The sequence below is a fragment of the Martes martes genome (genome assembly GCF_963455335.1).
Source record: "Martes martes genome assembly, chromosome: 12".
Taxonomy (NCBI): Eukaryota; Metazoa; Chordata; class Mammalia; order Carnivora; family Mustelidae; genus Martes; species Martes martes.
The window spans coordinates 63,968,020-63,991,875 of NC_137900.1; the positions used below are offsets into that span (position 1 = coordinate 63,968,020).

Sequence of the window (23,856 nt, forward strand, 5' to 3'; positions counted from 1 at the left end):
GATGCCAGTCCACTGTGCACTTAATGAATGGTTAAAATGGTTAATCTTATGTTCTGCATAATTTATCACAATAAAAAAAGAAGGAAGAAGAGGAGGAGGAAGAAGGGGAGGAGGAAAAGGAAGAGGAGGAGGAAGAGGAAAATCTAGAAGGAAGAATTGGTTCAGCAAACACTTGCCACGCACTGTCGTGTTTAGTCCGGGGCTGTGTACTTAGGTAACATACAAGTTGGACCCGGCCCCCTGCCCAGGTGCTTGCATCCTAGAGTGGAAAACTGAGCCCTAAAACAGATCCCAGCAATCCAATATGGAAATGAACCAGGACAAATGTCCTCAAATGTTACCGACTTCCACCTGCACCTCTGTCACTCAAGCCGTGTCGTCATCTCTTCCCTGCACAGAGGCACTGGCGCCTAGCTGGGCTTCTCGCTTCCCCGGGGGTCCAGGTAAACCTGCTCACCACCCAGCCACCTTCCGGGGGTACTTTGTAAAACATAAACCAGTCCTTCTGATGGTCCTGCTTTCCATGCACTTAAAGCCCACCTCCTTAGCAGAATGTTGATTCTCAAAAGGTTAAAAACATAATTCTCATGAAAATTGAGACTGGGTACATGTCAACCTTTTATTTAACTCATTAACAAGGGGATCTGCAGAATGACCAAGTAGATTCAAAAGGAAACTTGAGAGACCAGGATTTTTATAGTGGAAGGAAAAGTAAGAATAAGGTAAGATTGTCAAATCAGGTACAAAACCGGTTAATGTCCTATAGGGCAATAAAGTAACCTTTGGGGACAGAAAAGAAAATCCCTACAGATTGGCACATCATGTCAGTTGTTAGAGAATTGTAAAGTGTCTAGGGCTTAAATTCCCCCAGTCAGATGACTCTTAGGCAGGGCAGCTAGAAGAGGCTCTAAGTGTTAGGCTAACTGGTTATCTAATAACTGTTTTGTACTATTTACAAATTTGGTATCAGGGTCTGAACCCTCCCTATCATCACGGATACAAGAAGCCACAAGGTCCAATCCTGCCTCCCACTCTGACCTCATTTCCCTCCACTCTCTCCCTTGCTCACCAACTACAGCTCACCCAGCCTCCTTTCTGCTCCTTGAAATGGAAAGCAATTTCCTTCCTGCCTCTGGGCCTTTGCACTTGCTGTTTTCCTTGCCAGCAACAATATTCCCTTGGTTCCCACCTTCTCATCATCCAGGTCTCAGCATAGCTGTTACCTCCTCACAGACCTCATCACTATCCCCCATACAAAATGTTCCCCACCACCAGTCCTACCCTAACATGCCACCTTATTTATTGCCCTAAGGTGGTTCTTAAAATTACCTGAAATCATCCTGTTTTTTGTTGCCTGTAGATTGACTGACCTCCCAAGTAGAATGCAATCCCCTGAAGGCAAGATTTTTGTCACTGTTTTCACAGCTGATGCCCCCAGAGCAGGGGGAGGGGAGGGGCTGGGCTCTGGACACCTGAGGATGGCAGCAAAGGGACTGGACAAGGGCTGAGGGGCCAAGCAAGGGTGCTGGATTGCAGCCTGCAGAGATTTAGGAAATAATGTCACTTTAAAAGTTAAATTTAATTTTTAAAATGACCATGCTGAAGTTTTTTGCCAAGAAAGAAAGAGAGAGAGAAAAACGAAAGGTGGGAAGGAAGGGGGAAGGGAAAGAAGAAAAACCAAGTTTTTATTGTTTCCTGGGGTCCTCTATTAAATGTCCCCATTGCTTGATTGAAAGCAACATTCTCCAACCTCAGCAGAACACGGCAGATGTAACAGAGCAGGTCATGTTTTAATTGTTTCTACCATGATTTCCTGAATCGTTTCCCATTTTAATACATTCCTGTAATGATTTTAGCTTGTTTTTTAATCTGTAGCTAATGACAATGATAATACAGTACTGCAAGATTTATAATCAAAGTTGCATTAAAATAATATTAGCAACAACGAACTTACTAATACTTGTTTGCTCTGCAAACATTTCCCCGGCCCCTTGTCTGGGCAAGATTCTGTAATGATGATATTGTCCTGACTTCTCACAAATACACAGCTTCTGAACGTCAGCTCAAGAATAGGAGAATATTTGACAACCAGTATTTGAACTGATGGAACCTTCTAATGTTTGCAAATGTTTATCTGACTCCGTTTTCACCAGGCTGGGTGTGGACAGCAGAATTTTGGCCCCCGTGACCTGTGCCTTTGATCTTACTCTCACAAATAATTATGTTACATGCAAAACCTGTGCAGAAATCACTAAGGTTTCTTATCAGCTGACCTCAAAAGAATTATCCAGGCGATCTATGTAATCACAGAAGCCCTGAAAAGCAGAGATCTTTTCTGCTGGTAGCAGGAGTGAAATCAGAGGTTCTAAGCATGAGATACATTCAGTGTGCCTGTTGGCTCAAAGATGAAGGGGGCCACAGGTCAAGGAAACGGGGGCTTCAGTCCTACAATCAAAAAGACTTGGCTCTTCCCCAGGTGAGCCTCCAGTTAAGAACCCTGCCCAGCTGACACTTTGATTTTCGACCTTTTGAAGTCCTGAGCAGAGGGTCCAACACAATCACACAGTGCCTGGGCGTCTGACCCTTGTGAGTGAGGTTGTGGCGTAAACCACGAAATCTACGATCATCTGTTAACGGCAGAAACAGGAAACTCACACGGTGCAGTAAAATGAGAAAAGTAAGAATAACAGAGTGAGGTTTTCCTTAAAGATAAGTGTATTCCATTTTAAAAACCATCCTTCATTTATAGATCCTTCCTAGTTTTTGTGATGTTGAAATGTTTCTCTGTTATAAAATTACAGATGATGGGAGGGTTTTGTTCTTAATGTCCTGGTGTGACAAAATAAAGTTTGTTTGTTTTTTTAAAGATTTTATTTCAGAGAGAGACCAGGGGCAGGGGGAACAGCAGGCAGAGGGAGGAACAGGCTCTCTGCTGAGCAGGGAGCCCGATGCGGGGCTTGATCCCAGGTCCCTGAGATCATGACCTGAGCCAAAGGCAGATGCTTAACCAACTGAGCCACCCAGGAGCCCCCAAAATAAAGCGTGTGGTTTTTTTTTTTAAATCTAAGTTTCTTTTCCATGCCCCTTCTGCGCTGCGCTCTAACTTAGCTTTTACTGATGTGTGAAATCAAAACACGTGGGAATCGCTCATCTGGCCAGCCCTGTACCCTCATTTTCGGATGTACACCAAGGACCAGAGGACGGAGGGAAGGGAGGGGGTTTGTCACAGTCCTGTCAGGACTGGGGAAGGGTTTTCACGAGTCCCAGTTCAGAGCTTCTCAATAATCTGGAGAACTCACCTCACTGGGCCAACAGGATGTTAAAGCTAGCAGTGTTCTAGAAAGGACCACTTCCCCCAGGATAATGCTTCCAGCTTCAGCGCTGTGGACCTGAGGCAGGATAAGCCGCCTCCTGGGCACCAAGCCCACTCTTTCGGCTTCCCTGCAGGGAACACTTTGATAGCGACTACCAAATAAGAATCACATGGACCTATCCGTCCCATTTTAGCGGCTATGCTTCCTCATCCGTATTTCTGATACTGTATCTTCGTGCCTAGTACCAATAGTGTCCTAATTAGACTTTCCAGCCAACCAAAGCTGAATCTTTGTGGCTAGACCAGCTTGGAGCTTGTCAGGCTCAGCCCCTTGGGCACCGAGGACCTGGCAGGGACGTGGAGCCGGCGAGGGGGCCTCTGGGCTCCCTGCCTTCGCTTCAGCCAGAGCTCTCCATGTATTTCTCCTGTCTTCAGCATCCAGGTTCCCTGTGCTACTTCATTGGAGAAGGGGATTCTATTGCTAGCAGCATAAAATGCCTGGAAACCAGGGAGGGAAGGACCCCAGAGGGTATGATTTTTGTCTCTGGCCTAGGAAGGGCAGGCAAGTGCCCCGGAGGCGAGGCTGGGTGAGCCCGTCGCTTGAGCACACCCTCAAAGCTGACCCACTGCACATCAGTTTGGCTGATAATCAATTCATCAAATCACCAGGGGAATTCCTCTAAGTGTGAGTTTCCTGAGGATCTCCTCGCAGACACTTCACACGGCCATTTCAGGAGGATTTGTCCTTCCAGCTCCAGTGAAAGTCAATTTCACCTGTATTTCACATTTCAGTCCCTCCTAAAGGCTGCACTCAGAGACGTTCCCCTAATGCCTGTTTATTACCGTCCTCTTCTTGCAGACTTCAGACCCTCCCTTGCATGAGCCAGGGAGATGCCAAAGCTTCTCTACTCCCCCCATTTAAGGTGTCTGTCAGATGGCTTTTAGTGAGCCGGTCACTGGGCAAAACTATCATTCTGAGAAACTGTTTATGGCAAGTTATCTCTGAGTGCTTTGGCTTTTGATGAATTGCTCTCAGAGCCCCTACATGGGGGTTCTCGTGTCCTGGAAGAAAGCTATGGGCTTTATCATGTTCTCTGGCTTCCCCACCTCTCCAACTAGAACCCTCCCACCTGCTCACATTCTCATGCAGAAGTTCAAAGCTTATCGACAATGGGCCACAGCCTCTGATCTGCAGTTTTGCAACCTCGACATGGGCTCTGGCACACAGTAGGCCCTCAGTAACTACCGCTTTCCCGGCCCCCACTCCCCGTTCCTCTCCAGTATGTTTCCTCTTTGCCTTCCACGGATCCCACAGCTCACTGCCCCCAAACTCCCTGCCTCGAATTTCATTTCCCATGGCTCCTCCTTTCCAGTAAGGACACACTTGTCACAGAGAAATCATAATTGGCACATATAGGCTCTTAAAATTCAGCACCTATAAAGGGGAATAGATCCAAAAGCCATGCAAATCCATTTTTTAAATGAAAAAGTAGAACTCTGGAATACATTCCATTTTTCACTTAAAATCTCATTTTTAAAGAATTTAAATACTTTCTTTGACTTCAAAATTTCAAAGCAAATGTGGCTGAGAGTTAAAATGTAAAAATGCCAAGAAAATGTCAGAGCTAATAACGACCAATTTGAAACTGAGAATTACTCTGTACAGAATTTCAGACTTGAAGGAGAATTTAAACACTGATGTGTCCAACCTGTCCCAGATACAAAGTCCTCCTCTGTGGCCCCTGCTCCAGGAGTGGTCAGCATCTGCTTACATCCCTCCAGTGACAGAAGTCTCACTCCTGAACTGGAGAGCAAAGTGGTCCTTGGTGAACCAGCTCTGCTTCTTACAAAGTCTTAAAAATCACCCTCCTTTAACACTTAAGTTCTCATCCTAGAGCAGAGGTTAGCAAACTTTTCCCGTAAAGGGCCAGGCAGGAAATATTTTAGGCTTTGGGGACCATGTGGTGTCTGTTGCAACTTGTCAACCCCTTGGAGCACAGAAGCAGCCATAGACAATACATTAAAAAAAAAAAAAAAAAGAAAAGAAAAAGAAAAGAACCTGGCTGCATTCCAGTAAAATTGCATTTACCAAAACAGGTGGCAGTCGGATTTGAGCCACAGGACATAGTTTGCCCACCCGTGCTCTGGAGCCTTTTAGAATTTGTACAGTCTTCCGTTCCCACGAGAGCCCTTCAGACACCTAAATTCAGGCAGACTGACTTGACTCTAGGAGATGCTTTCAGGCCAAATGACCCTTCACTCTTCTAATGATCCTCATAGGATGTGTGTGTGACAGCCTTTCCATCTGTGGTCATCCTCAGCAAAGGCTTCAGAGGGCAGACATTTCTAGGATGCACCCCCCCACCCCACAAATTCCACTAACTGCCCCGCCCAGAAAAGGGACACCAACTAACCCAAATCGTGAACTCTGTGTTCGGCACGGTACTCAGAACTTCAGGTACATCACCCTATCCATGACAATACTGTTATAAGACAGGTATACTAATATGATTTCCAGCCTTACCGAGAAGGAAATTGAGCACCAGAGCAGTTAAATAAATTGTCCAAGGTCACATAAAGGGTGAGGATTCTATCCCAAGCAGTGTCACTTCAGAGCACTGTTCTATTTTAAACAAAAATACATCATTATGAAATATTTCACTTGCAGGAAAGATTATACCATACGCATACAACTTACATAAAATATGAAAAATAGTAATAGGAACCTCCAGTATACGCAACACCCAGCTTGTGCGGAAGCCTGCGTGGTCACCATGCAGATCCCCCTCCTTCACTCAGGGGGCGCCCCTAGTCTGGATTTAGCCTTCCTTGCTTTTTTTTTTTTTTTTTTTAAAGATTTTATTTATTTATTTGAGAGACAGAGAGAGAGCACAAGCTGGGGGAGAGGAGGAGGAGAAGCAGACTCCCCGCTGAGCAGGGAGACCGATGCGGGACTCGATCCCAGGGCCCCGGGATCATGACCTGGGCTGAAGGCAGATGCTTAACTGACTGAGTCACCCAGGTGCCCCTTTCTTGTTTTTCTTTATTGTTTCATTACACGTTTATGTTTCCTAAATGCTATATCATGTAATGTTACTTGGTTTTGAATGTGTATATATATGTAGAATCAGGCTGTATATTTTGCTTGAAACTTGAACTGAAAACCTCTGTATGGCTTCACATTGTGAGATGTTTGTGGCTGAACGTGAGGGCAGTTCATTCATTTTCAGAGCTGTGTAGTATTCCCAGGTAGGATTATGTCATGCTTTATCTGTTCCTTGCCCTGTTGATGGGACACTTGGATTGCTACCCATATTTTGTTTGGTTGTTGTTATAAATAAGATGGTTGAAAATGTCTATATGTGTCCCCTCGCACATATGTGCAGAGCTCCTCTAGCATCTAAACCTGGAAATGGAATTGTTAAATCACAGGATTTCCCACATTTTTTCAAAGTGATTTTATCCATTGACACTCCCACTGTCAGTGTTCAAGCGGTCTGCCTTCTCCACATCCCTACCCTTTCCCAGGGCACCAGCTCTAGATTTTTGCCAATCTTGTACATATTGATGTCATTTCAATTTGTCTGTTCTTGATGGTTTAAGAGGATAGCCATCTTTTCATATGTTTATAGGTGTTTTGTTTCTTTTTTTGGGACCAGGGACTTTGCCTGTTTTTCTAGTGGGTTATATTTTCCTTATCGATCTGTTCAGAGCATGCCTAGATGCAATGCTAAACTGAACAAAATGATCACCTCCCACATTCTGAGCATGGACTTCTATTAATGTGACCTTAGAATGCAGTCCTTGTATTTGGCACCTACTTTACACAGACCTTAATGTTGGTAAAAAACAAAAACAAACAAACAAAAAAAACACTACAAATTAGCACATAATCTTGGTAACAAAACATCTCTGAAAGTTTCTTGTTGGGGATAGGGGGGAAGAAAAAGACTACTTGATGAGAAATGTAATCAACCAAAACATGACTCAAAACCCAAATCTCAGGAACAGAGGCTTGTAGTTAACAGGGAGCAATTCTGAGTACTGCACCCATCTCACAGTAAACAACCGGCAAAGTGAAGAAATTAACGTAACATAAAACTCCAGAAGGAGGGGGCCCCTGGGTGGCTCAGAGGGTCAAAGCCTCTGCCTTTGGCTCAGGTCATGATCCCAGGGTTCTGGGATCGAGCCCCGCATCAGGCTCTCTGCTCAACAGGGAGCCTGCTTCCTCCTCTCTCTCTGCCTGTCTCTCTGCCTACTTGTGATCTCTCTCTGTTGAAAAAACAAATAAAATCTTTAAAACAAACAAACAACAACAACAACAAAAACTCCAGAAGGAGGAGGAGGGAAAAGTAGTTGTACGATTGCAAATATCCTTTTCTTCCACAGGAAAATTTGGATTGATTTCATCTAACATTGAAAACTGGAGTTTAAAAGCCAGGACTCAAACCTCACTGCTTTTCATTGTCTTCTATTACCCTTGATAGTTTAGAAATCAGGATTTTCTGTAGTGGATCAAAATTGTTTAATGTGGAGAAATTGTATTTCCTTATTTTCTCCTGTGGCCTTCAAAAAAGTAAAATTTGTCAGTTTTAAATAGCACACAATAATGATCTTTTTATAAAAATGATTTCAGTTCATCTCTCTCCGCGTAACATATGCATGGCGACCTGTCTGGAATGAGACTCCTCTAATGTTAAAAATGGTGAGATTTTGTTTTTATTTTGTTGGGTTTTTTTTAAAGATTTTATTTATTTATTTGACAGAGATCACAAGTAGGCAGAGAGGCAGGCAGAGAGAAGGGGGGGGGGGAGCAGGCTCCACACTGAGCAGAGAGCCTGATGCAGAGCTCGATCCCAGGACCCTGGGATCATGACCTGAGCCGAAGGCAGAGGCTTAACCCACTGAGCCACCCAGGTGCCCCCAAAATGGTGAGATTTTGAATGATTTTTTTTTTACTCTCTTCCTTGTACCTATTTGTTTTACTCAAAAATTTTTCTAAATGCACGTATTATTTTTATAAAGACAGGAGGTTGTTTTTCTAACCAGTGGGCTTCTCACACTCAGCCGGCTTTTGCAACCGTGTTAAATCTTTCTCGTTCTGTTCTTCTGGGATTGACTTTCTGAGCTGAAGAACAGGACTTCACATTTCTTATCGCGAAATCATGTTTAAAATTAGCCCAGCACCATGGCCAACTGAATTAAACACTGTCTTGTTTTTCCATGGAAATTCATTCATTCAGACATCTTCTGAGCCTGTATTAAGTGCTAGGAAAAACGAGTAGGTCCCCGCGATGCACAAAATTCCTCGAACAAAGTAGATACTCAAGAAACATATCTACTGACATATTAAGTTTGGAAATGCTAGAAGTGATAGCAATAACGGCATTTACTTGTACCAGGTACTAGTCTCATTTCTTTATATATATTAACACACTTACTCCTCACAACAACACTGTGAAGTATGTCCTTTTATTATTCTTATTTTAATAGATGAAGCAATTGAGAGTCAGAGAGGTGAGTCATTTGCACAAAGAATTACACAGTGAGGAAGGGGCAGAGTCGGGATACGGACATCGGATCCCCGGCCCAGGGTATCTGTGTTGTTTTCCTCCCTGGGCACACAGCGACGCTACATTCTGCAGCCTTCGCCACGATCATGTGTGACCACGGAGCTTTGCACCATGGCCGGTGAACGAGGTGATGTGCTCTCTGCCTGGGGTTGGCCTGGAAAGCCCCTCCACGGGGGCTCGGCGCTCTCTGTTCCAGCCACGGTATGAATGGGGAAGACTCTAGGGTCCTCGAAGTGGTGGAGCTCCCCCACCCCCAAATCCCTGCGGTCATCATAGGCAGGGCACTGCCACTTCAAGAGAAACCATGACAAGGAGGACTGTCTCAAGTGCTGACAGCCTCTGGGAGCTGTGCCCTTGGGATACGCCCCACTCCTGCCAGGCAATCCGGCCCTTGACTGAGCAGGTGGTGGAATCGGGGCTCCCTGTTACTGGCCAGCACAAGTCTCAACAGCAGGCAAGCTTGGAGTCTCTGGTCTGGCTGGGAATTTCTCAGAGCCGCAATGCTGCCTGGGCCTCTTCTTCCCCACCCTGCTTCCTCCCTGCCCCGCTTTTCACGGGGGTCACATCTGCCCCCAGTCAGAGGACCTGTCTTGCCTTTCTCTGCTCCCTCCCCCACCCCGGACCTTTCCCAGGGCACCTGCTCCCCAGAGGACCCAACCAACATACCCTCTGACCTGCACTTGACTATGACACGAACAAGAAATCACCTTAATACATGAAACCACTGGCACGTGGGAGTGTCTGTTACTGCAGTTAGACGGCTTCGACTGATAAACATTCCCAACCACCTGCTGGAAAAATTTTGAAATGGAAGAAGTCAAAACACCGGGAAAACTATGAGAGAAAGGTGAAACTTTAAAGAGAGACAACAAAGAAGATGACGGGAAAAGGGGGGAAGCAAGCGTGCTGTGCATTTAAAATATGTCCCCTATCACGCGGGAGACTGATGTCAAACCAGAACTGAAGAGACTTACACACCTACAGCCCAGATTTGCAGCGCTGGGGCTGTCTTGGTCCACCCCTGCCCCCCCATCCAGCAAAGGGCCTGGTTCCAAACAGGTGTTTGGTATAGACCGGCTGTGCTACGTGGTGGACACAGTCCCCTCGGGAGGATAGAGCCTGAAAGAAGAGTATTTCCACCCTCATCTCTATCCCAAAGAGCTTATTAACTCCAGCCATCTTGAGTTTTTCACACCCTTTCCTTGGGGTGATGGACAGACCATCTGCTTTTCAAAGCCTCCAGAGAGCCAGACTGTCCATCCTGGATGCTGAGAAAAACTGGCATTTCTGTATTCTCCCTGAAGCTGTCACTCTGCATTCTCAGCCAGCTGCAGACGGTGTTATGTGACAATGATGGAGCCGTAGCCCGCGTCCCTCCTCTGCACAGGGAAAGCCATCTACCCAAGTCACACAGGGTTTTTCAGACTGGTGGATACACACTGCGTTTCTTGGGGAGCTCGCCATAAGATCCCCCTGCAGAGGTAGGGGCCACGGTCTTAAAAGTCAGGGTCACGAACGTGAGGTATAGGCAGGCTGCCCGTCAGGAGGGGCGAGGAGGAGGGGATGGTGGCAGTGGAGGTGCTCCTTCCCACAGGTCTGCACAAGTGTCACGACTTGTCAGCCCTTCCCCTGGGGATGGGGGCCCGGTCACCTGTTGAAGGGGGACCGCATGCTGGTGGTGTGCCACCGAGCCACCTCGGCCCCTCTCCGCCCCACATAGGTCTCCACAGCGTGCTTGTCTGGCTCGCCATTTGCTGATGGAGGGCGGGAGGTGTGAGGGGGTAAGGCTCGGTCCCTGCCCTCTGAGACGTGCAGGCCAGGGGAGGTGAGAGACACAGGAACTGTTCGGTAAAATGTGGTGCGGGCCACAGCAGAGGGGTGGACCAGTCACGGAGCGCTCCTTTGCTCCCGTCATACTCATGGGGGGGTGGGGGGGGTGAAGAGCCAGGGCCTGGGGCAGGTGCTGGGGCTGTTCTCCGCCACCAGAGAGTGAGCAAGGAGACGGAAACAAAAAGCTGGAACACAAGACAGGTAAGAGTGGGAACCACAATAGAGACACGAGTCATGCAAAAAGGAAGGTATAATTCAAGTCACGCTGACGTATTCTGCCCTGAGTTCTCGGAGGAGGTCTGTTCTGGCTGAGCCCTAAAAGGTGTAGAAGAGACAGAGGTGACGGGGAGGCCCAGCGGGCTGAGACCGAGCGCGAGCGAAGGCCCGAGACGGGGAAGTGCCGGGCACATAGGAGAAATGGAGCATTTGCTTCTGGGGCAGGAGCTCGAGCTACAGAAGGGATGGGTGGGGTGAGAGGGTGCCCTGGGGAAGCGTGGACACCAAGCAGCGCGTGCTTTCTTTCCTTTGGACAGCAGGAAGCCCTGCAGGACTTGAATCTGGGGGGTGCAGAAAAGGAAACCAGCTTTACACAGATGTCTCTGGAGGCCGGGGTAGAGGAAGGAGGTCCCGGAGTGGGGGTGGGGGGCGGGGGCAGCTGGGAGGTGGTGGCCACGGTCCAGATGTGAGGCCTGATGAGCAACCTGGCCCAGCATCCCTGGAAAAAACACATGCCCAGAGCGGAGCTCACTGGTCAGGCTGTTCCAAGATTTGGTTTGAGTGCTCATGACGTCAGCAGGACCCAGCTGAATGGGTCAGTCTCAACATGTTCCTTGATGGGACCCAGTGATGGGGAAGACAAAGGAGGAAAGAGAAGCAAGGAAGAATAAATCCAGCTCCAGCAAGCACAGGTTTCAGTCCTGCATAGGGTGGGGCCAGGCCTGCCACTGCCTCGCCCTGGGACCTCCTCTCCACCGACCTTCTCTTATAAAACAACAGGAAGGTCTAGTTAGCAGATTCATCAGTCGGGAGAGGTTCGGCTATGATGCGCCAACAACCATGACCAAATTTCAACGGAACAGCCCCAAATCTCAGTGGGACATTCCAGAAAAAATGATTTCTCTCTCACTGAGGGGGGCTCAATGTATCACAGTAACTCAGGGGTCCAAACTGATGGAACCACCACCAACTAAATGCTGCCAGCTGCCAAAGGAGAAGGAAAGAAAATTCTCCAGGGACTCAACCAACAACGAAATGGAATTCACTGGCCAGCCTTGACCCGAGAAAGTCTCAGGGACCAAGTGCAGCCTGGCCAGTGGGAAAAGGGCCCTAGCTGTCAGGGAGCCTACTAATGACTACCACAGTTCATGTCTCCGATTTCTTCATGCTCTAACAATCTGTGTTTTGATTCATGCTCAAAGCCAGATTTTGGTTCAATGTATCCATATCAAACTCACATTTCTTCAGCACTGATGTATACGCCCGGCACCACGCTAAATTCTTTACATGCGTGATCTCTTTCACCTTTCCTAGGGGATCTCATTTAATCTTTGCAATGACCCTCTGGAAAGGATACCAACATTGCCCCTCCCTTAACAGAGGAGAAACATACAAGTTCAGGGAGCTTAACTGACAAATTCAAGGTCACATGACTAGTTAAGTCCTGATCCCGGGATGCAAAACCAGGCTGTTACGCTCCAAACCTTGCCTCTGCCTCTTACAATTCGAGCCGTCCAGAAATGGGGTAAAATGCCTGGGAAGACAGCGGGCTGCCTGTCCCTGTGGGTGTTCAGGCAGAAGCCTGCAGGAGGAGAGGCTCTGGAAAGGATTATTTCACCAAGTAAAGCGCTAAATTAGTAAAAGACTCTAATCTTGAAATTCCACGGGGAGAGACAAGGAGACAGGAAAAGTGGGATCAGTCCTGGGAGGAGCAAGTAGTTCTCTGGGTTGGAGGACTCCAGGGGATGGTGAAAGAAATGAGAGATGGATTAGAAAGGGGGGTTGAGCCCCCACATGCGGGGCTGCACCCTATTCTGGGGGCCCCAGGGAACTTTTGTTTTGTTTGACCATTTTCATCATTTTTAAACATACAACTCAGTGGCATTAAGTTCACCCACAATGTGGTGTGACCATCATCACTATCTATTTCCGGAATGTCTCCATCATGGCAAACAGAAAAGTTCCACACCTATTAAACCCAGGGGGGTTCTTAAGAGGGCTTAACCTGATCACAACATCATCAGAGCTGAGCCAAGAAGACATCCATTCCCGTCACTTGAAGGATATGACCTGAGAGGCAGAGAGCCCGGGCAAGGGGATGATGGCTCATGAGGCCAGAGGGAGGGTGCAGGCAGGAGATGGCAGGAGCAGAGGCCGGGTGGTTACAGGGGCTGAGGGCAAGGTCAGATGAAAAAAGTAGTGAAAGGGAAACCGCAGAGGGACAGGGGAGTCCCAGCTTCCTCCAGTTCCCTGTGTGCCTGGGACCACCTGTGGGTGAGCTCGAGGAGCCAGGAGAAGACATGCGCCCTGGGGATGCTGCTGAGTCCAGCAATGGACTGGGTGCAGGTTAGGGGCTGGCTGGCTGCCAGCTCCACTGGCTCTCCCTGGGGAGCCACATTTAAGCCCAATCGTCCTTCCTGGGACACAGCCAGACCTGTCCCTTAGGCCCCCCTAGAGATCTGTGGCCTGACACAGCTTCTGCCTGTGCTCACTCACTCACTGGACGCCCACTTCGAGGTGAGTGGTGACTGCAGCCCCGGCGGGATCGTCACCCCCTGGGCCCACAGCCACACACATCACTCAGGAGACCCGTCCTCTGTCAGCAGCAACTCAGCCGGAGTTAATTATGTGCCTCTCCTGGCCTCTAGCTGGGGACATGGCCGTCACTCCCCCGCCTGATGGATGGAGGCTGGGCCTCTGTCACACGCCACTGTGACCAGGGGACTTTACTCAGGGACTTTCCAATTCTTCAGTTCTGTCACACATCCTTTCACTTCTGCTGCAAGCACCTGTCTCCAGAGTTGCTTTCTGGAGACAATTTCCCCAATGCCCGGGCACTCCTGGCCAGCTCCCCCAGAATCCCCGTCATGGCCGCCTGACTCCACAGGTGCAGTGCTGACCTCACGTGGAAGCTGACCTCAGGGGTCCTACTTGCACAGGCAGCCTTGGGCCTAGCTGTGTCCCCATCGCAACACTTTGTTCCCATACCGCAGTGTCTCCAAGTTTGAAGTCCTAACACGCCTTCCCAGGCCTGCATCTCTGGGACCCGATCCTTGCCTGCCCCCATCACAGCTGAGATCCTGCTAAGGGGTCTTCAAGCCCACATGGCACTGCCTACCCAGGCCAGTGCTTGGGGCTGCCCCTGGACTCTGAAGGAGGGGAAGCTTCTCCCTGCCTAGAGAGAGCATGCAAAGGGGTTTCAGCTAGAAGCCTAGCTGCAAAGACAGCCCAGAAAGCAGACCACACCAAATACAGAGAAGGGAGGCAGGGAGGCTCTGGGAGAAGGAATTCTTTTGAGGAGCAGGACAGGGAGGAATTCCTGGTGGGAGCTGATGGGAGGTTCCATAAGGGGAATTCATTTGAAGGGCAGGTCCCCAGGAAAGGCTCCTCTTGGGGCAACAATTTGGGATCAGTGCATTTAGGAGTGTGACTCACTCTGAGGAAGCCCCTTTACAAGACCCCTGACCAGGTGGCTGACAAAGCGCCAAGAGCAGCAGACTTTGGCGCTCAGAGGGCAGCCCATCCCAGATGGGGTGGGGAGCTCATGCCCCGCACTTCCCTTCTTTGTGAAAACAGGCAAGCGATGCTGAGAAGACCTGATCCTTGGGCACTTATGGGGCTACATAGTGTGGAGCAGGGAATGGGAAAGCATGCTTTGAGAAGGGCTATAGCATGGGGCCTCGAAGAGACCACGGAATCTGGGACCAAGAATCGGGGTAGGCGTCCTGCAGGAGGAGGCACTTCTGTTGAGTCTTGAAACACAAGGAGAAATGAGCCAGATGGAGAGGGTGGAGGAGGGTGGCCCACAGTGAGAAGAGCATTCACTCACTCAGTCTACATAAATTTACTGAGCAGCTACTATGTGTCAGACACTGTGATAGGTGGCAGGGACACAGCAGGGAACAAGATCCCTACCCCTAGAGAGATTTTATTCCAGCCAACCAGTCAGGGAAGGGGAAAATAAATAAGGAGGACAAGTAAAATGTTAGCATTAGATAGTGCAATGATAAGTAAAATGTGTTATATGGTGATAAGTGCTAAAAGGAGAAATGCAGTGGGACAGGCTGTGTGGGATGGTGGTGGGGAGGGAGTGAGCTGGGACCTCTAGCTCCCTTTCCAGCTGGGACCGACACCCAGATGAGAACATGGGGAGCATAGAGAAGGTGAGAGGGTGTGCAGGACAGGGGTGTCACGGGAAGCATGGGAGGCCAGTTTGGGGGATGGGGTGCAGAGGAGGGCAGACTCCAGAGAGGATCATGGGGAATTAGTCAAAATCATCTTAATCATTAAACCAGCACTATTAAATCATTAAACCAGCACCACTGCTATCGTTCCCAAGGCACTACTGTAGGTGAAAGCAACTAAGAACCGTAATAGTTTGGGAAAAGGTCCTCGCCAACGCCAGAACCATCCAAGCCTTGCCAATGAAAACAGCCACTCAGAATCTCAGCATCTGAGGGACCGAGAACCCTCTAGATGGTCTCACCCCAGGCTAGGGTGACCTGTCAGAGGCAGAACAGCACAGGTGGTGATGGAAAAACAGGCAGGAAACATGCTGAGCTGAAGGAAGGGTCTTTGAGCCTGGACCCAGGGCCCAGGGTATGGATATCGGGCAGCTTCGAAACCAGGGGCCCTGGCCCAGTCCGCGTCTTCTTCTGCCAATTCCTGGCCGCTGTCTGCTGGACAGGTCTCTACCTTCCTGAGCTTCTCGTCAGGCCAGGCTAGATGGGGACAATACATTCAGGGGCCCTGGAAGTACATCCACGTTGAAGGGTCTTTGTTACCATTCATAGCCCAATCCCAGGGCAGAGGCTGTCCTTGGACTGAAGCCCTGGGCTCCTATTTGTTTGCTATTTGCTGGGTGACCTTGGACAGGGCCCCTCCTGTCTCTAAGCTTCAGGATCCTGGTCCTGGGACAGCCTCTAGGGTCTCCAGGCTCCAAGGTTCTGGGAGGTCTTTTACAGGTGGTAGTTTGGTGTCTCCAAAGTAGGTTCTGCCAGAACCACTATCCAAAACTGGGCCCAGTTCTAACCAGGAGAGGACCTCCACCCAGCCCAGACACAGGGTAAAATGTAAGGCTCCCCATGGCCTCCACACCATCCCCTCCCCTGGACACTGCTCCTTAAATACCTGTCATGGCCTCCTGGGCCCTTTCCCAGGTGGAAGGCAGAGAAAAATTACCTTCATAAATCCTGCAAACCAAATAGGAGAATTTTTCAGGGTTTATTCATTTTCATGCAGGAAAAAATATGATTTTTTCCCCCTAAGTGGCAACCTTGCTGTGAAATTCTTATTTTGTTTTCCTTTTAGGTTTAACAGATCCTTCCTGAGCCTTAAAAAAATTATTTGAATGCTGTTCTTCAAATTAAAAAAAAAAAAGCAAGCAGGAAATGAAGTGAGACGGATAAAAAAGGATAAATATTGCATGACTCACTTAGATGAGGGACCTAGAGGAGTCAAATTCATGGAGACAGAGAGCAGAGCAGAGCGGTGTCTCCCAGGGGCCAGTGGGGGAGGGGCACGGGGACTTGGTGTTTGATGGGTATAGAGTTTTGGTTTGGGAAGATGAAGCATTCTAGAGATGGACAGTAGTGATGGTCACAAAACAGCGTGAACGTACTTCATGGAGCTCAAGTGTTCAATTCAAAATGGCTCAAATGGTAAATTCCATGTTATGTATGTCTTGCCACAATTTGAAATAAACAAGCAGAGAAGCGATCACTGTCCTTCCAGGACAGGTTCCGTGGCCTCTCCCTGGGCTTCGGTTTTTTAATCTTAGAGTGGGAGAGAAACCCATCCCTCCTTCCTCCCTGAGCCTAGGTGTGGAAAGAGAACACATGCCTTTGCTTTCTGCCAGGCCAGGAAAGTGGTCTTCAAATGGTACTGGATGAAGAAACTAAAGAGAAATAAAAATGGAACTCCAGAGCGAAAACACAGAAGCACAAAACAGCCCCATGTGTGAAGGGCAGGCTGGTATGCGGTCGGCAGGCTCCTTGCCCAGCTATCCTCTGCCCCATCTGTCCAGTCTCCCCCTGGAGACAAGAGCGGAGAGGAAGAAGGTGCTGATGACACGGGGCTGAGCCACTTGGGTAGACCCTCCTGCCCGAGACATCTGCCCCGCTCACCCCGCAACAGACCCCAACTCCTCGGACCACATGTGACTTCTGCCCAACACACATTCTACCTCCCCTGTGCCTGGCCAAGCCCAGCACGTCTTGCTTCATTCTGGAAGCCTCCGCCGGGTAAAATGCCCTTTCCATGGGTTAACCAAGCACCTTCCAGAATGGAATGGTCCAGGGCAGCCCCCGGAGGGTGGCTCCCTAAGGACAGCACTATATCCAGTACCTCTGTAGCATCACATTCAAAGGTCCCTCCTCCGGAGCCAGAAGACTTGTTTCAAATCTCCCACTTCCTGGCCCATTGACCTTGGGCCAGTTCTAGTCAGTGTAGTCTGCTCAGGACCCCCACTGCCCCCAGCCACTTGCTGTTTGCTGGCCACCCAAGCAGGGAACAAAAGGAGTCATGGCAGCCTTCAGGGTGGACACTGGCCTGCGAGTTCCTTCCTGGGGCTTCCCATTCTACAAAGATGGAGACCCCATGACAGTCCTGACCCTGTCGGGTCCTTCCTGAGGCAACGAGAGCAGGATAGCCTCATAAGTCCCCTACTTGTGCTTCTCTAGAAGCCTGGGCCAGCACGGCTCTGCCATGGAAGGAGCGAGTGGTATGGTCACGACAGGCACCATATGGGAGCCCGCCCCTCGCTATTTTGGGCCAATCTGTTGACATGACAACCAGGCTTCCCGACCCTGCCATGCAGCCTCCGTCCTCAGATTTGCATTGTGCCAAGCATGTCCTTCACCAGCTGCCTCCCAGGTCGGGGAGGCCTTTGCACAGATTCTATCGAGACCCCTCCCTGGGACACAGCGGAACGGGATGTAAGGCCAGGCATCCCAGTGTGGTGGGCACAGGAACCGGTAGCTTTGCTCTTCAAAGCCCCAAAATGGAGCACAACCAGGCACAAAGAAAGGGGTGACCCCCATCTCAGAGCTTTCCAGGAAATCCCAGGCTGACTCGCCTTCCCCAAGCTGCTGCTGCTGAGGGCCCACACCATGCCCTACTCAGTCCCCCGATACTCCTATTCTAGGAAAGGTCAGGCCAGGAAGGGCTCGCAGAGGTTGTCTGGGCCCAGTGATGCACTGCACTGTAGGGGATCCAAGGTGTGTGGCTTCTCTGAAACCACCCAGAACCCCCAACAGGAGTCCCCCATGCCCCGTCAAGATTCCATTCATGCTGCTCTAAAATCAGTGGAAGAATGTGCTAGATTCTCCTGCATCACAACAGAACACAGAGAATTTCATTTTTGAACCAGCAACTTTGTGAGGCTCAGGGACAACCCACAGGGACTGAGCATCCACTGGGGCGACAACAGCAACAACAGACATCACCCTATCGACAGCTCTCCGCTCCTGAGGCTCACTATGTGCCCAGGGAAACCCTCAATGCTTCACAAATGTCACCTCAAGTAGCTGATTGGATAGAGCACCCCCCACTTGGCAGATTTGGAAACAGAAGTTCAGAGAGTTTAAGTAACCAACTCAAGAGCACACTGACAGCAGAGGGGGAGCTGGGCTTAGAGCCAGCCCGGCTGGGCAGACACAGACCCATGACTTCATGGAGCCTGGGAGGTGGGGAGCACCAAGGATGATGTGGCAGCTGGCATCCCTAAGTCACCTGGGGTGATGGGACCGACCAAGAAAGTTCCAGCAATATGCTCAGAGACCTGAGCAAGAAAGAAGGCAAGGGGAGGGGAAGGACCCACAAGATGGCGGGGACTAGGAAGGAGTCGTCACTTATAAATCATTCTAACAGCTGTGCACAGAACCAGGCACCTTCGATGGCACCATCCGTCCGCCTTGCTTAAGGATTTTGTAGGGGATGGAGGGTCAGTGAGGACAACTGTGGATGTTGGCACGGGCTTCTTGGAGGAGGAAGCTCTCTGACTGCTTGAATTTTCCCCAGCTCGGGGACGCACATCACCTACTTCCCAGATACAAAGTCTGCAATACTTCATCCGGAGACCACACCCACACTAAATTCTCCACATTCTCTAGTATCAGCAGGACCTAAAAGGGGAGATGTATTGTGTTAACGTAGAATGTGGTACAGGACAAAGGAATTTCATGAGGAGGCCGGCTGATGCAGTCAGCCGAAATAAATAAATTAAAATGTGGCATTGTTGTCTCTTTGTGTGTGCTAGTTTTAATGACTATTTACTGAAACACTGAAACTTCACATGTGCAAGAAGAAACACAAATTCCCAAACTTGGGCATCATCATCATCAGACTCTGTGTTAACAGATCGACACCAGGGCTAGGAGGGGGACGAGGCCTTTCATTTTCCGCTGCAGTGGCCTGGACTAGCCAGGCGCATGGACATTGGGTACCCCTCCAGTGCCTTCAGTGTTTTTCCACGCGGCTGGTGGATGCCCAGATGGAAAAGCACATCCAGGGATCACGAATGTGGTTATCCTGAGGGGCAGGGCCGCACACCCACCTCAGCCTCGGAGCCCACTCCCAGGCCATGTCTGATGGACAGGGTTTTCCCCATGGGTCACAGCACAACACCATCCCCCTCCCCCCGCCAACATACACGTTTTACTCTTTTCTTATCCAGCCTGCTGTTGCCACGGCCAGCTCCCTGACCCTGCAAGTGGTCAGACCTGAGCCATCTCTCTTGGGCTCTGTGCCATTTTAACCATCTGAGCATAAAATAAGACAAGCATCCTCAGCTGTCGGATCCGTGGGGAGAGACGTCACGGGCTCACTCCTGGAGGGGTCTTGATGGAGAGGAATCCACCCTAGGAATTTCAAACTCTGTTCCCCAGGAGGCCCCTGAAAGTGGGCACGGACATATGACCCCAGAGGGCAGGGCTCTGGATCCCCACCACTGTTCCCTTCTACCAATTTTATACACTGGGCTTCTAGGAAATTTCGTTCAAACAGAGGGTCTGGGAGCTCAGCAACAGAGCCGCTGCCGGGAGACTGGAGACCACATGGCCTGTCAGGCCACATGGCCTCTTCACCATCAACTAAGTCTTCGAAACCCACCACCTGCAGGGAGTGCTTTCGGCCTCTTTGGCAGAAAATGCTCTGCCCCAGAAGAGATCCAAAAGGTTTGGCCTAAAGGACAATGGCAAAAAGTGAAAAACACAACCGAACCTCCAAGAAACACGTAGACGATTAGAGAGTCAACACAGGGTGAGAGGACCAGGGTTTTCCTTTGACCTGATGGGGGCTGAATTACGGCTTATGTCATACTCTATTGGGGTTGCTATGACAAAGCCCACAGCCTCAGTTGGCTCAAACAATAGACATTTGTTCCTCACAGTTCAGGAGGGTGGGAAGTCGACAATCAAGGCGCTGACAGATTCTGTGTCTAGTGAAGGCCCCTCTGGTTCATAAACAGATGGCCTTCTCCCCGCACCCTCACTGGGCAGAAGGGACAAGGGGGTTTTTTGGGGTCTCTTTGATGAGGGACACAAGCAGTCACCTCGAATGCTATACCAAAAGGTGCCACCTCTGTCCCACGGAGCATGGAGCCCAGCTCCCTAATGCACAGTATACAGTGGGGGTGACGGGTTTCGCCCAGGGTGCACAGTCACACTGTGGCCTCAGGAGGTGCAGCCGTGAACCCAGGATGCACATCAGACCACGAGGCATGTTGAGAACCACCAGCACAGTCTGGCTGCAGTGGACAGCACAAGAGACGGCCAGGGTGGAGAATGCCCAGAGGCAGGGGTCTGAATTGTAGGAGGTGAGCTGGGAAAGGGACAGGCCCCTGCTTGGTAACTGCGGAAGGAACATGAGCCCTGGCTTCACAGAAGCCGTTTATCTCCTCCTCCCGCGGGCTGTATGTGAAGTCACCCACAATAAAAAGCTCAGGAAAAAGCAAAAGGAAGAGAAAGAGCCAAGCAAACCCTACATTCTCCCCTCTTTAGTGATTCCAGGAAATACACATTGCAATACCCAAATCAGCTAGGAGAAGAGGCACAGGACAGCTCCCACCTCGCTCTGCTGGGCAAAGCACGTCTTCCCAGCCAGCGTGTCCAAGCAATTTCATCCCTCCTGCAGCATCAACCACCTGCTGTAGGCAGTAACCCCAAATCCTGACCTCTCTCCCTGCTGTCCTCCTCAGGTCCAGACGGCACATCTCCACCCAGCTGACCCCCAGGTTCAGATCCAGACTCGCCAAGTGAAATGGGGTCAGGTCTCAGAAGGTGGACTGCAGATGGGACAGGTAGGGGACCCTGAGCTTCAGACCTGGAGAAACCCGTTTCTCTCTCTGTAAGCCTTCCGTACAGGTATGGCGCTTAGCAGGTGCCCAGCACACAGACGAGCTCAGTAAATGTCAGCCATCACTATGATTAGTATTGATATTTGCATTAGTATTAGTATTAACACTCCCCTCTGCGGGGCCCCCAAGCCAGAAAATCAGGAGCCACACTGGACTCCGGGTTTGCATGACGCCTCGCACTCAGTCGGTCTCAAGTCCCGAAGGTTCTGCTTGCTGAGATCTGTGCAACTGGGCCTCTCTGTCCCACTGGCATGTGCTCCTGTCTGGCCTCGTCATCTCTGCCCTGGAATGCAGGCAGCTTCCTCTACTCTCAGCCCTGCTCCTTCCTGCTGCTGCCCACCCTTCCCCCAGAAGTGAGCTCCCTAAATGGAAAAGCTGATCATGTTCCTGTGCTCAAATGTTTTCATGGTTCTCCAGGACCAAAGGTACTTTGTTCAAAGTCCTTCACCTGCCCCGTGTGGCCTCCAAGCTCGACACCCACCCCACTGGCTGGCCTCCCCTCTCCTTGCCCGGACTCCTTCTCAAGCTAGCAAGCAGCGTTCTCAAGAGCATCCTGAGTGCTGCCTGTCTTTTTTCTCAGCAACCTTCCTCCTGGAACGCCTGCTCCCTGGTGGGCACCCCCTCCCTCTGCCTCCCACAGGCTCAGCTCAGTCCCCTGTCTGCCCAGATCCTCTCTGATCGCAGCAGGACCATTCTGACCACCTCCTCCCTGTGCCCCACGGACCTCTCCCTTGCTTCTGGAACATCACCAGTACCAGTAACGGCGGGGACCAGGCTCCTGCACACAATTCCCAAAAAGAACCAGACTGCCCGTGCAGGTTGTCATATTTTATTTTCTCATGTAAGGACATTACAGAATAAAATAAAATGAATAAACAGATCCTAACATCTTCTATCACCATGATTTAATTATAAAGAGGATATGATAGGAAGGAAGAGGAGGAGGAAAGAGAGGAGGGAAAGGAGGAACAGCATCTCCAAGGAATGGATGTTCTTTAAAATAACAAGGTTGGCTCTAGGAAAAATTCATCCTTCTTTTTCTCGTTCACCATGGTCTGTAAAAGCTCTGTCAAGGCCACTATGGGCCAAGGGCCGGTCACTGTGAGCATGTCCAGTGGGAGACAGTAAGCCCCAGCTGGGGGTTGAGCTTAGGAGGGGAGGTGCTCCGGGAGTTCACAGATGGACGAATGTGCCCAGGTCAGCGGGTGTCAGGGCATCCCTGCTCCCCAGCTGCCTGAGAATGTGACTTCCAGTAACACACCATCCCCAAACAATGCAGCCACATCGAAGGCCCCTGGCTGAGCTGCGGAGTTGCTTTTAGAAAGATTTTACTTGTGCAACGGCTCCTCCTACTATCACTCAGGAAATATTCCTTATAATAATACTAAAACACACACAAACCTGCCTGAGCACTTGGGAGCAATTTGCCATCGTTAATTAATTCAGGGGGAGAGAGGAAAGATGCAGGAAAGGGAACCGAGTCTCTCACTAGAGAAGCTTGGCTTCTGTTTTTCTCTTTCTTTCTTTCTTTCTTTCTTTCTTTCTTTCTTTCTTTTTTTTTAGCAACCTACGTTGTACCTGCCATAGTCTTTACTTTCTTTGAACTGCCCCCCTGCCCAAGTAGCTGCTGGATTCTGCAAAGTAGGGGGCCACATTCTGTAGTAGAGAGCCCGAAACACTAGAGCCGGGGGCAGGCACAGCCCTGGGTGCCGCCAGGCAACCTCTTTGGGCCTCAGCAGCCTCACCGGTAAGATGCAGATTCCTCTTCTAGCCGCCTCCTGGAACTGTGCAGAGGGAGAGTGAAGACGTGGGCACCACAGGCTCTGGACATTCCAGAACTGAGCGAATGCAAGGGACAGCTGCCAGCATCATCCCTGTTGCTAACAAGACCGCTAATAAGTGTGAACTAAGAAAGAAATGGGGTGCATACGAATAATTACCCTCTCTCTCTGGCCTGCCTCACACGGCACACCTCACATCATTTGCAAAGGCATTCCCTGTTTCAGCGAGATAAACAAGACCCCTGAAGGCTGTACATCACTCTTCCAGCAACTTCTTCCTTGCCTACTGCCACCAAGACCTGGGTGAATGTTCTCGAGCAAAGAATTTGGTCTGGAACAACTTTTTCACTGTGTTTCCTCACTAGCCAGCATTCGTGCGTGCTGGAGAGAGGAGGAATTTAATATTTCTAATTACTTTTTAGGGAGTAGTTTACTCCTGGAAATGTTGTAATTGATTTTCATCCGGTTCCCCCTTGCTTGGTATGAGTCTCTCAAGACCTTGCCCGAGCCTGCCAACTACACTTCTTCTCCTCTTCTTCCTACTCCAGCTGTGTGTTTGCTTTTTTTGCCTCCCTTAAGGGCAAAGATCATGCCTGTGATTTCTGGATCTCAGCCCTGGGCCCGGCACGTCGGTGGAGCGAAGCCAGTGCACTGGGAACAAAGACCAGGAGAAGAAATTATTTCCCATACCTACACTTTCTCTAACTGCAGCTCGGAAATCCCAAATGGCTCAGGATAAGAAACTGGCCCAAAGCTAATTAATTTTGCAAAACAGACCTTACAGGGTAG

The 23,856-nt window shown here is 49.8% G+C and overlaps 1 protein-coding gene across 1 annotated transcript in view; it reads right to left on the bottom strand.

The window, feature by feature from the left end:
• GABBR2 (gamma-aminobutyric acid type B receptor subunit 2) overlaps positions 1-23,856 on the bottom strand; it is a gene marked incomplete at its 5' end in the record, with an annotated part of 339,283 nt that overhangs the window by 233,079 nt on the left and 82,348 nt on the right. The gene's annotated exons all lie outside the window — the stretch shown is intronic.